The sequence below is a fragment of the Oncorhynchus kisutch genome, linkage group LG21 (assembly GCF_002021735.2).
Source record: "Oncorhynchus kisutch isolate 150728-3 linkage group LG21, Okis_V2, whole genome shotgun sequence".
NCBI classification, from domain to species: domain Eukaryota; kingdom Metazoa; phylum Chordata; class Actinopteri; order Salmoniformes; family Salmonidae; genus Oncorhynchus; species Oncorhynchus kisutch.
In genome coordinates, this window is record NC_034194.2 from 20908760 (window position 1) to 20920610 (window position 11851).

Consider the following 11851-nt stretch of genomic DNA (forward strand, 5'->3'; position numbering starts at 1 on the left):
CGGTACAGCTGGTGCTCTCATGTATATTTCAGTGTTATTTGCCTCGATACGAGCATAGAAGTAGTTTAGCTCGTCCGGCAGGCTCGTGTCACTGGGCAGCTCTCAGCTGTGCTGTAATGCTTTGCATGCCCTGCCACATCCGACGAGTGTCAGAGACGGTGTAGTACGACTCGATCTTAGTACTGTATTGAGGCTTTGCCTGTTTGATGGTTTGTCGGAGGGCATAGTGGGATTTCTTATAAGCTCTAGCCTTTAGCTCAGTGCAGATGTTGCCTGTAATCTATGGCTCTGGTTGGGGTATGTTCACGACTGTACATTCACTGTGGGGACGACGACATCGATACACTTATTTATGAAGCCAATGACAGATGTGGTGTACTCCTCAATGCCATTGGAGGAATCCCGAAACATATTCCAGTCTGTGCTAACAAAACAGTCCTGTAGCTTAGCATCTGCTTCATCTGACCAGCAATAGCTCGAGACTTCCTTAGATATCGCGCACCAGCTGTTGTTTACAAAAATACATAGACCTCCGCCCCTTGTCTTACCAGACGCCACTGTTCTATTCTGCCGGTACATCGTATAACCAGCCAGCTGTATGTTGATATTGTTGTCGTTCAGCCACGACTCCGTGAAGCATAAGATGTTACAGTTTTTAATGTCCCGTTGGTAGTTTAATCTTCCCAGTAACTAAGTAATCTAAGTGCCTTGAATGCAGTCGGTAAGTGTGTCACGAGCAGCACAGTTTATCAGGTCCTTACTAAATTGCTCTGACACTCTGACAGGTTAGCATAATTCTCACCTCTCCATACACATCAGCTGTTCCCTGGTTGTTGCTCACCCTCTCGTTCCCTCCCTCCCTCCATCTTCACACCCACAACAACAGGTGCTCCTTCAATACAAAGAACTGAAGGCAGTTCTCTGACATTCATCAGCCTGTTCAACACCAAGCTTTTCACTAAGCATTCAGGCTGATGCTGATGTAGTGCGACTATGGGATGTCTTGGGAGGACTCATATTGCATGCAATACATCATCTCTCCTATTACCACAACCAAATGTATCTGCCATGTATGTCAGCCCTGAAGTGTCCTCTCCAAAACACACACCACCTCTTCCCCTCTTGTCAGCGATGTTGACAGCAGGCCTGAGAGACTGTCTCTGAGCTCAGTAGGCCAGTTAGAATATTAACACGCAGCCCCCTCCCTCTTCCTCCCCTTTCTCCTGCTCATTCGTCTCCTCTCTTCCTCCCCTCTCTCACTCTTCCCGCTGTCCGCCTGCTGAAAAGGCATTTAGGGTTCTCATGGCACACAACCAGCCTTTGTGAAAATGTAAAGAATTCCCCTGTTCAATTCCCCTATCCTGCTTTTCTCTAGTCTTGCATGGTAATTCTACCCCACACAGAGCATCTTACCCAACAGCCAAGCTCAAAGCAAGGCTTAATTTTAAAAAGGCAATGCAATGGGATGTGCAAGGAGAGGAGGAAAGGGGGTGGTGGTTTCATCAACACATGCAGAAATGTTATTTGGAAGAGAGCCTGATGTTTCTCTTGCTTATCTTGTTGTGTTCATTGCCAGCACGGCACCCCTGGAAGCATTCTGACACAGTAAAACTGCTGACCCCTGGACATTTCCTAAGTCCTCTTGGCTTTGTATTAGATCATTCTACCCTTTCCCTTTGGTTCCCTTCCTAGTTCAGAGGGACGTCTACTGCTCCTGGAAGATGCAGTGAGAAGAAGAGACCCATGTTAGTCTGCATGTCTCTTCTCTGATTCGTATTGCTCGGGGGACTGTTCTTCTCTGGGAGACTTGTTCAGCTGTAGCTTTGGCAATCTTCTGGTCTATGGGAGGATTTGAAGGCTCCGGTTTGGCAAACCTTAGGCATGGGGTTTAGTGGCTTTAAAGGCTTTAGAGTTACTTCCTCTTTAGTCAAACTCAAAACACATTCACATCTCTAAGGAACAGCCAAATGAAAGTGTGACTCTCCACTTCTTGAGGCATGTCTGAAGTCAACAAAGCAAAGTACAATATAGGTTACCCACCCAGTGCATGTTCAGGGTGATACTTTAGCTTGGTGCATTCACGAGATAAAGATGAACGACAAAGTCCAAGTAGGCCTGGGTCTCTACTTGTCTTCTGTTATGATGTGTGGCTCATTCACGAGATAAAGATGAACAACAAAGTCCAAGTAGGCTAGGTCTCTACTTGTCTTCTGTTATGATGTGTGGCTCATTCACGAGATAAAGATGTTCCAACATTTCTTGGTACGGTCTTTAAAATGAGTGTGAGGCGTAGAGATGAGATCTGGAGATATGTTTATGTAGGCCTAGCTCTTCCTACAAATGTCAACAAGCCACATTCAGAGTAGCACAGTCCACCTATAGATGACGACGTCGTCGTTGTTGTTGTGCATGGGAGCACTTCGTCTCAGTGTCCATGTGTATTAGAAGATGCCCCAGGCCAGTTGGAGACTAGCTGACCACACCACTGCTGATGTCTCCCTGGGGACTGCCACTGCTACCTCCCTGTCTCTCCCTCTGTTTCAGCACTATTACTGCCACTAGGTCACCCAAAGGTCATACGGACCGCTCCAGACCCTGCTCCTGTTTCATAATCTATGTCCAGAAGTTTGCATAATCAATTCACTCACTCTCCACAGTAATCCCGAGTAACCACTCTTCACTCAATTGTCGTAAGAGTCAAAAGTGGCAGGGCATGACACCACTCCCCCTCCCCCACTTATCACAAGGTCTGTTTGGGCTATAAACAGCACTGCAGAATTCAGCACTGTCGGCACAGTTTCTCCTCAGGCCAGAGACTGTGTTTTTCCAGGCTAACTCTGTCCTTCCTCCTGTCTACAAGGCTTTACAGAGATGGATGTTTGACAGAGAGCCTCGTGAAACTTTGACCCCCAACCCTGACCCACCCTTAATAGCCTGGACTCCAAACTGAATATTGCTTTGTTTCAGTATCGATTCCAGCGATATTCAGTGTGAGTTCGTACAGATTCCAGGCTACCTGCCGAAACCATTCTATAACACTCAGGAATTTGGATGCTTCTCAGGACCAGACTGGGACTGGAGGCGGGCGATAGCTACAGATCCTATTCCATCAAGAGCTGAATTAAATACTGGGCTTCCAACCAGAGTGGTGTTAGAATGTAATTTGCGTTTAGAGCAGCATAGCTCTCCTGTGCATCTCCTAGCTTGAAGGCTTTTCATTTTGGGCCTCCCTGGCTGACTGTTGCAGTGCTGAGGTGGAAGGAATGCAGTGTAGACATTCCTCTTGTTGAGTGATCCGCTGTGGAAAGAGGCTCATGGGAATAATGGGATGTAACGGTGTGGAGGACGACAGAGACCTCTGTCTCTCTGTTTCACTGATTTTAACGAGGGCCTAATATGCAGAAAAGCACACACACAAACACACACACACACACGACATCCCAGACAGTAAAACACCTCTCCTTAACCTGGAGGAGAGGATTAGACCAAAATCCCAGACAGTAAAACACCTCTCCTTAACCTGGAGGAGAGGATTAGACCAACATCCCAGACAGTAAAACACCTCTCCTTAACCTGGAGGAGAGGATTAGACCAACATCCCAGACAGTAAAACACCTCTCCTTAACCTGGAGGAGAGGATTAGACCAACATCCCAGACAGTAAAACACCTCTCCTTAACCTGGAGGAGAGGATTAGACCAACATCCCAGACAGTAAAACACCTCTCCTTAACCTGGAGGAGAGGATTAGACCAACATCCCAGACAGTAAAACACCTCTCCTTAACCTGGAGGAATGAGGAGTACATTATACTTATTCAATAACTTTTAGTTGTTAATCGTTCTGTTAACTCTATGTTGGTACTGTAGTGCTCATCATAGAGAACGTTCTAGCAGTGATACTGACAGTTCAGATGGTGGGATCTTTTAGGTGCGATTTCCTCACGGTCCACTTTGCGTACAGGAAAGTCTGAATTTACACCACTTTAATAAGCACAGCAAGCAGTCGTCTCGTTAAATTTGCATTGCAGAATTCTGCCCGCATCCACTTCAGAGGTTGCAATGTGTAAACTCCTCTCATCCCAAACAAGCAGACAGATGTCTGCTGTGAAGGTTTACTTCCTGACCAGTCTGTGTTATTTTAATCAGAAGCAGATTTCTTGTTTGTTTAACACCTCTGGAACTGGCTTTATGCTGACTGTGGAATTCCACTCACTCACTCAATTCCACTCATGTGGGAGTTATCTCACTGAGATTCATGACTTCCTTCCATCAATATATGTTTGTACTCTATAGCTGTTATTGAGTCTAACAAAAGTACAGCCCTAACTTGTTTTAGTACGCTGTAGATCACAGGAAGTTGGTGGCACCTTAATTGGAGAGAACGGGCTCGTGGTAATGGCTGGAGCAGAATAGGTGGAATGGTATCAAATACATCAAACACATGGTTTCCATGGTGCCATTCCATCCACTCCATTCCGGACATTATTTTGAGCCGTCTTCCCCTCAGCAGCCTCCACTGCTGTAGATCCACATTGGTGGGTAGCACTGAGCATTGATGCTATCAATTATCAGACCAACGGAGTCAATTTGCTAAGTGGATGTTTTTAAGGTCAATTCCTCAATATATTGATTTTTCAGTTTGTGTATATTGACTTATTTCACTGACTCTGCATATTACCCATATACTGTAAAGCTTTGCTTCTGCCTCTTCTCTCTATAAGGTGTCTTTGGAGGTTACAGGGATAAGTTAAGGCATAGGCCTTGAGGTTTGCCGTGTGTATGACTGCTGCATGTTCGAGAGTTGTCAGATTCAGCCCAACCCCAGAGTCCAACCTCACCGTTGCTGTGAAACCTGATCTTTGTCCATCGTGGCATTTCTGTCCATACAGCAGAGCATTTTCAACATGATATTAAAAGATTTAGAGATTACGGTCTCAGCGTTGCAGTGGGCCAGATCCAGCTTGTGACCAGGCTGGGAAGTCTGCTGACAAGCTGACTGATAGAACCCACAAGGCAGACTACTGCTTCTGTTGACCTGTCACTCAGGGGGCCTCAAAGGATCATTTATCAACTAGGCCGAGGGTCCCAGGGGTGCCCGTCTGTGATGCCAGGGAAAAGACACAGCAGACCTTCCCACCTATCCATTTTTATATTCGATTCATTTAGCAGACACTCTTATCTAGAGCGACTTACAGTTAGTGCATTCTCGTCTTAAGATGGCTAGCTAGTAGAGAAGTAATCACTGTTGCGATTTAGCCCCTCATCAGATACATTTGATATGCTTGTTGGGTGCAATTACACAACAGCATGGTGTCTTCAAAATCTCTAAGCGATGCTTGTGTTGTAGTTCAGGAGAAATGTCCCTGTGGTGGTTTTACCTCGACATCTCTCACACCACAACCCAGTCCCCTCTGCTTTAGACAGACACTAACAGTCTCTGCTGGATTCCCAAGCATACGTACGTCTGCAATGAAAGCAGTGACTGTGTTTGGGCCACAGAGATCAGGGCCATAGAGGAACAACCAGCCCTCATCACTCAGCTCTTTACTGCTCAGAACAGAAAGCTGTTTGGCAGTTAGTTACACAGACCAGACCAGACCCGGGCCCATATACACAAAGAGTCTGAGGTCATATCTAGGTTTGAACCCCAAAAAGTACTGCTTTATATCATTCCTTTCTGTTCCTTTTTAAACCTGTGAAATAACGTTTTATTTTTTTTACATTTATCTCATTACATTACATCGGTCAGACTCTACTCACAGTACTAAGATAGTGCCTGATTTCAAGCTCATTGTGCGTGTTAGGAATAGTATGCAGACAGACATGAGTGTCCTCAGATTCCCCCCAGCTCTCTGCTGTGCATCAGTAAATATTCACAACCAGTTTCAAGGTTATTGTAGCAACGGCTGGTTGCTAACAAATAATACAAGCTTCTCCCCAGCCACCCAGCTAGCTCAGCAGGCCTCTGATTTATGTGCGGATTCAGACACAACTGTGATTCCCTCCATGGGACAATTTCCTCTCCGGCATCTCACAGATGCAACTCCACTTACTGCTGCATTTTTAACAGGTGTTGTAACTTTTTATCTTTTTTTTTTCACTGTGAAATCTTTTTTTTTTTTTGCAAATGAAATTACTCCTCCAATCCGTGCTGATAGAGCAGGCAAGCTAGTTGTTTACGTGCGTGATGGACAAGTGTAGCCTATGGCGCAGCAAAGAAGCCACTTCTCTCCAGGAAAAACATCAGGGACAGACGGATATTCTGCAAAAGGTACAGGGATTGGACTGCTGAGGACCGGGGTAAAGTCATTTTCTCTGATGAATCCCTTCCGATTGTTTGGGGCATCCGGAAAAAAGCTTGTCCGGAGAAGACGAGGTGAGCGCTACCCTCAGTCCTGTGTCATGCCAACAGTAAAGCATCCTGAGACCATTCATGTGTGGGGTTGCTTCTCAGCCAAGGGAGTGGGCTCACTTACAATTTTGCCTCAGAACACAGCCATGAATAAAGAATGGTACCAACACATCCTCCGAGAGCAACTTCTCCCAACCGACCAGGAACAGTTTGGTGACGAACAATGCCTTTTCCAGCATGATGGAGCACCATGCCATAAGGCAAAGGTGATAACTAAGTGGCTCGAGGAACAAAACATCGATATTTTGGGTCAATGGTCAGGAAACTCCCCAGACCATAATCCCATTGAGAACTTGTGGTCAATCCTCAAGAGGCTGGTTGACAAACAAAAACCCAGAAATTCTGACAAACTCCCAGCATTGATTATGCAAGAATGGGCTGCCATCAGTCAGGATGTGGCCCAGAAGTTAATTGACAGCATGCCAGGGCTGATTGCAGAGGTCTTGAAAAAGAAGGGTCAACACTGCAAATATTGACTCTTTGCATCAACTTCATGTAATTGTCAATGAAAGCATTTGACACTTGAAATGCTTGTAATTATACTTCAGTATTCCATAGTAACACTGAAGCAGCAAACTTTGTGGAAATGAATGTGTGTGTCATTCTCAAAACTTTTGGCCCCGACTGTACATAGGAGGAGCGGCTTCTATGGAGGAACTTTGAATGTCCTTTGAGCTAGCTAGCTAACTATGCCTATAGCATCCTTTACTAGCTCTGAAATGTGAATCCATTCTTCTCTAGCTAATATAAAAAAATGTCCCTATCTTCTGTATTATGCTCGTAACATCAGTACAGTAGCCTGACGTTCAGAGGGGGGAGTGGCAGGTAGCGTAAACATGCCCGCGCACACACTGGCAAAGATTTTTAGCTTGCAGGCAGACACTGGAATATGTTTCTGAGTGTCAGAGTGAGGGCTTTGCATGGGCGCGTTGTTGCGTTTTTTTTTGGGGGGGGGGGGGCTAGAAAGAAAAGCCTGGGACATAAAATAATGTTATTAACCGGTTCCCATGCTTTTAAAATAAGTTATTGTCCGGTACACTAAAGATCACTTTCATTCACGATTCTGTTCCTTGGAAGAATGTCATCCTGGTGATCTGCAAGGCCCTGTGCCCTCCCTCCCTCTGCAAGGTTAATAGACTTGGCCTACAGTGAGCTGTGTTTAATACCAACCCACCAGACTACTGACCTGGGCTGGACCGGGTCTTCATTCTGTGTTTTTAGCAGAGCAGGATGTTTTTAACCCAGGACAAAAGGACACACACACAATGTGTCTGAGAGGCAGAAGGATGTCTCCCTAATCCTGAAAATCCACTGGCCCATTTCCCTGCGTTGGAATGAAAGGGCCACGTCACCATAGAAACAGGATCAATGGACCATAAGGATAAAATGTTAACTGGGGAGGGAGAGAGCTCTTTTTATTAAGTAGTGATATATTTGATCGCGGTCTTAAGACAGTGACTTGTTTATTGTGTTGGTGGGTTTTTGTTTCAGTCACAGTTGCCAGTTTCTCCTCCTCTTATTCTCTTCAGTCCACTCTCATGGTGTTGCCGTCTTCCCCATGGATACAGGAGAAAGGAGGGTGGGTGGGGGGGGGGGGGGGGGGGTCAAAATCTACCCTTAGATCACTGTCTATGGGCAACTTCATCCTTCTCTGGCAAGGATGCCACAATAATTTCAACTTCTGCAGTCTGAGGGTCAGCAAATGACAACGTATTAATGAATCCTCTTACAATAGTTGTGAAGGTTTAGGATGGGGGGCCAGTGGCCTGCCCTGCTGAGGGTTCAGTGAGTATGGATTCTATTTAGGACCCCAGTGTTCCTGTAAACTCCTCCTAGCCCTGGCGGTCTGGAAAGGAACCTTGTGACCTTTTGGTCCTTGACATATAACACACTAAAGTCTTGACCCACATTTCCTATTTGAATTAGGTTGGCCTTTCAGAATGGAGTCTGATGAATCAATACGATGAGGCAGTGCTTCACACTCTGTATGATAAGACCTATATCATGTCTCTCTGTGAGGTCAAGGGTCTATCATTGTCACATGGTTCCATTGATTTAGCTAGAGACTTGGACTAAGTTGGGTGATACTGTATGGCCAAACTGATACTCCATGGTGATACAGCTTTTCTGACAAATATACATTGGCTTGTCCGTCAGTCATATCTAAAATGTCCTCCTTGCTCACCGGACCAACATATCAGAGCGCTGTACTGCGAGTGCTAAAGGGTTGTTGGGCAGGGGGTAGGATGGGTTTGGAGCAAGGGAGGAGCCCTGAGAGGTGAGAGGTGAGGTGGTGGGGTGCTCTCTCTCAGAAAAGCCCCTGGACAAAACCGTCCCAATGACGCCTTTCAGTCAGCATGTTTATTCCTGGGGTGAGGGATTCATTCTGTGGGGGGCTGCCTGAGCGCCCGATTTAGCCCCCTGGAGGAGGGGTCATAGTGACAGCAGGCCCGTTGGAGCCTCTAGTCTACACAGTCGCCTCACTGTGCTGTCGGGCAGTTCTTTGGGCACCTCTCTGGACCTCGCAGGACACACACGAAGGCAGACCCTCTCAGACAGACAGACGTTTCTCAGTTGTTGTTGCTGGATACACCTGTTGCTGCCTCCACCGCCATGACACGTGACTCGTAAGTCCTTGCTGTGGCGATTCTGTCGAGCAGGGGAAGAGTGGGAAGGAAACGTAGTGGGTTTGAAATGTTAGCAAGCGGTTTCCTTTGAGTCCTCTTCCTCCATATGTCTCTGTTTTAAGATGGCTCTAGAGTTGACCTAGTCAGTGACTACATTATTCCCAGTTTGGATTAGGGCAGAGTCTGTCTGTGCTGATTTCATAGCTGCTGACTGGTGAGCCTCTCTACTCTCCATCCCAGAACTGATTCATTAATAGAGCCTAGTCTAATAGGGGCTTCTTTCTACCAGCAGAATAGCTCATATTAATAGACCATGTCCTCCTAGAATCTATTCAGATCTAGTTCCTGTCCAGTTACAGGACAGTATTTCTCCTGTGATGAAGTGACTGGAGCATTCAGCTGCTTGCTGCTGTGGGTCTATATTTATTGATGCACACTCGGTACGAGTTCATAAAAAGCCTTTTAGTTAAGTCCTACCCTGGGGGTGTGCATGAGTGTTCATGTATGTACTGTAAATATGTATGTACACTGCTGTTCAAAAGTTTGGGATCACTTAGAAATGTCCTTGTTTTTGAATTATTTATTTTTTTGTCTGTTAAAATAACATCAAATTGATCAGAAATACAGTGTAGACATTGTTAATGTTGTAAATGACTAATGTAGCTGGAAACGGCTGATTATTAATGGAATATCTACATAGGCGTACAGAGGCCCATTATCAGCAACCATCACTCCTGTGTTCCAATGGCATGTTGTGTTACCTAATCCAAGTTTGTAATTTTAAAAGGCTAATTGATCATGAGAAAACCCTTTTGCAATTATGTTAGCGCAGCTGAAAACTGATGTTCTGATTAAAGACTAGTTGAGTATCTGGAGCATCAGCATTTGTGGGTTCGATTACAGGCTCAAAATGGCCAGAAACAAAGACCTTTCTTTTAAAACTCGTTAATCTATTCTTGTTCTGAGAAAGGAAGGCTATTCCATGCGAGGAATTTCCAAGAAACTGAAGATCCCGTACAACACTGTGTACTACTCCCTTCACAGAACAGCGCAAACTGGCTTTAACCAGAATAGAAAGAGGAGTGGGAGGCACCGGTGCACAACTGAGGAAGAGGACAAGTACATTAGAGTGTCTAGTTTGAGAAACAAACGCCTCACAAGTCCTCAACTTGCAGCTTCATTAAGTATTTCCCACAAAACACCAGTATCCACGTCAACAGTGAAGGGGTGACTCCGGGACACTGGCCTTCTAGGCAGAGTTGCAAAGAAAAAGCTATATCTCAGACTGGCCAATAAAAAGAAAATATTAAGATGGGCAAAAGAACACAGACACTGGACAGAGGAACTCTGCCTAGAAGGCCAGCATTCTGGAGTCGTCTCTTCATTGTTGACATTGAGACTGGTGTTTTGTGGGTACTATTTAATGAAGCTGCCAGTTGAGGACTTGTGAGGCGTCTGTTTCTCAAACTAGACACTCTAATGTACTTGTCTTCTTGCTCGTACAAATTAAGGTGTGTTTATCCCTATTTCGTCCCGTTCGCTTCATTTAAGAATTTTTTTCCCCAACCGAATTGCCGGAATGAATACACCCCATATCACACGCAAACACAGTTCACTTTCATAGCAGCCACATATAAACAGTATGATAATTTTGCTTGTTGTGGAATTCCTTCTCACATGTACACTCTTCTCACCTTTTCCCTTCACGTGTGGATAGCTGTAGCCAGTTCGCTAACATAGCATCCCTCTCTGTTTGAGCCATATGTTTGAGTAGGCCAAACTAACTAGCTGCATTGGCTACACCATGGTGCTACCCTGCAGAGTTCTATTGAGGCAACTGTAGACCTTCATTGGAAAACAGTGTTTTAATACATTATTTGGTGATGTTAATATATCTAGTATAGTTTTATCTAAAAAAAGATCACTTTAAAAAAAAAAAATCACTATTTTTATGATACTCTTCCTCCTCTGAGAAGCCTCCACTGATGTATATGTACTGTATGTTCAGCCATGTGTTCTATATGTAGGTGTTTTACATTCGTGTACAGGACAATGGGACGTGGTATAATGTGTATATTGCCTTTTGTTGTGTGCTGTGCTGTTCTACAGAACACGTGTATCAGCTGCTGAAGTGTAGCTGTAGCCTCCCCCGGGTTTGTGGAATCAATTTGACTTAATTGCCTTAGCTGTGTGTTTTGTCTCGCTCCCCCGATGGTCATGTTCCTAACCAGCTGCACTTTAGAGAGCCCTCCCCGGTTGCCTCTGAGGAGATGCAGCTACAGAAAATGGGACACATTGCCATATGTCAAAGGCATGAACAGATGGCGTTAGGGTGGTAGTCCATTTAATCAAGAGTTAGCATATAGATCACCGTAGTTTTATGGAACTGGTGTGACAGTCAACTTCTTGTTATTGAGGGACTGGTTGGGCCATTTTCTCAAGACACGTTTTTAGGGGGGTTTTATTCCTGGTTGAGATGGTTATGAACTTGTTCGGCATGGTTGTTTTTCTTCTTGCATCGCTATAATTGTTTATCTCTTCATGGCCACACCATAGTGAGAACTTTGTTGTTTTTTTTCTTCCCCCACAGACACTTGTTTCAAAGCAGTCTCTGGCTTATGACAACAGTACCTAGCAACAATGACATCATCGATCAGACTGGAGCTGGAGAGGATGCCAATAGAACAACAACAACCTCAGGAGTTCGATATTGAGCTAAACATTAGCACTAGCGATGTGGGGTGTGGTAGTAGTCCTGTCCACCAGCCAGCTCTCTAGCAAATAGCCTGGGGACAAGGTTATGTAGCTAGGG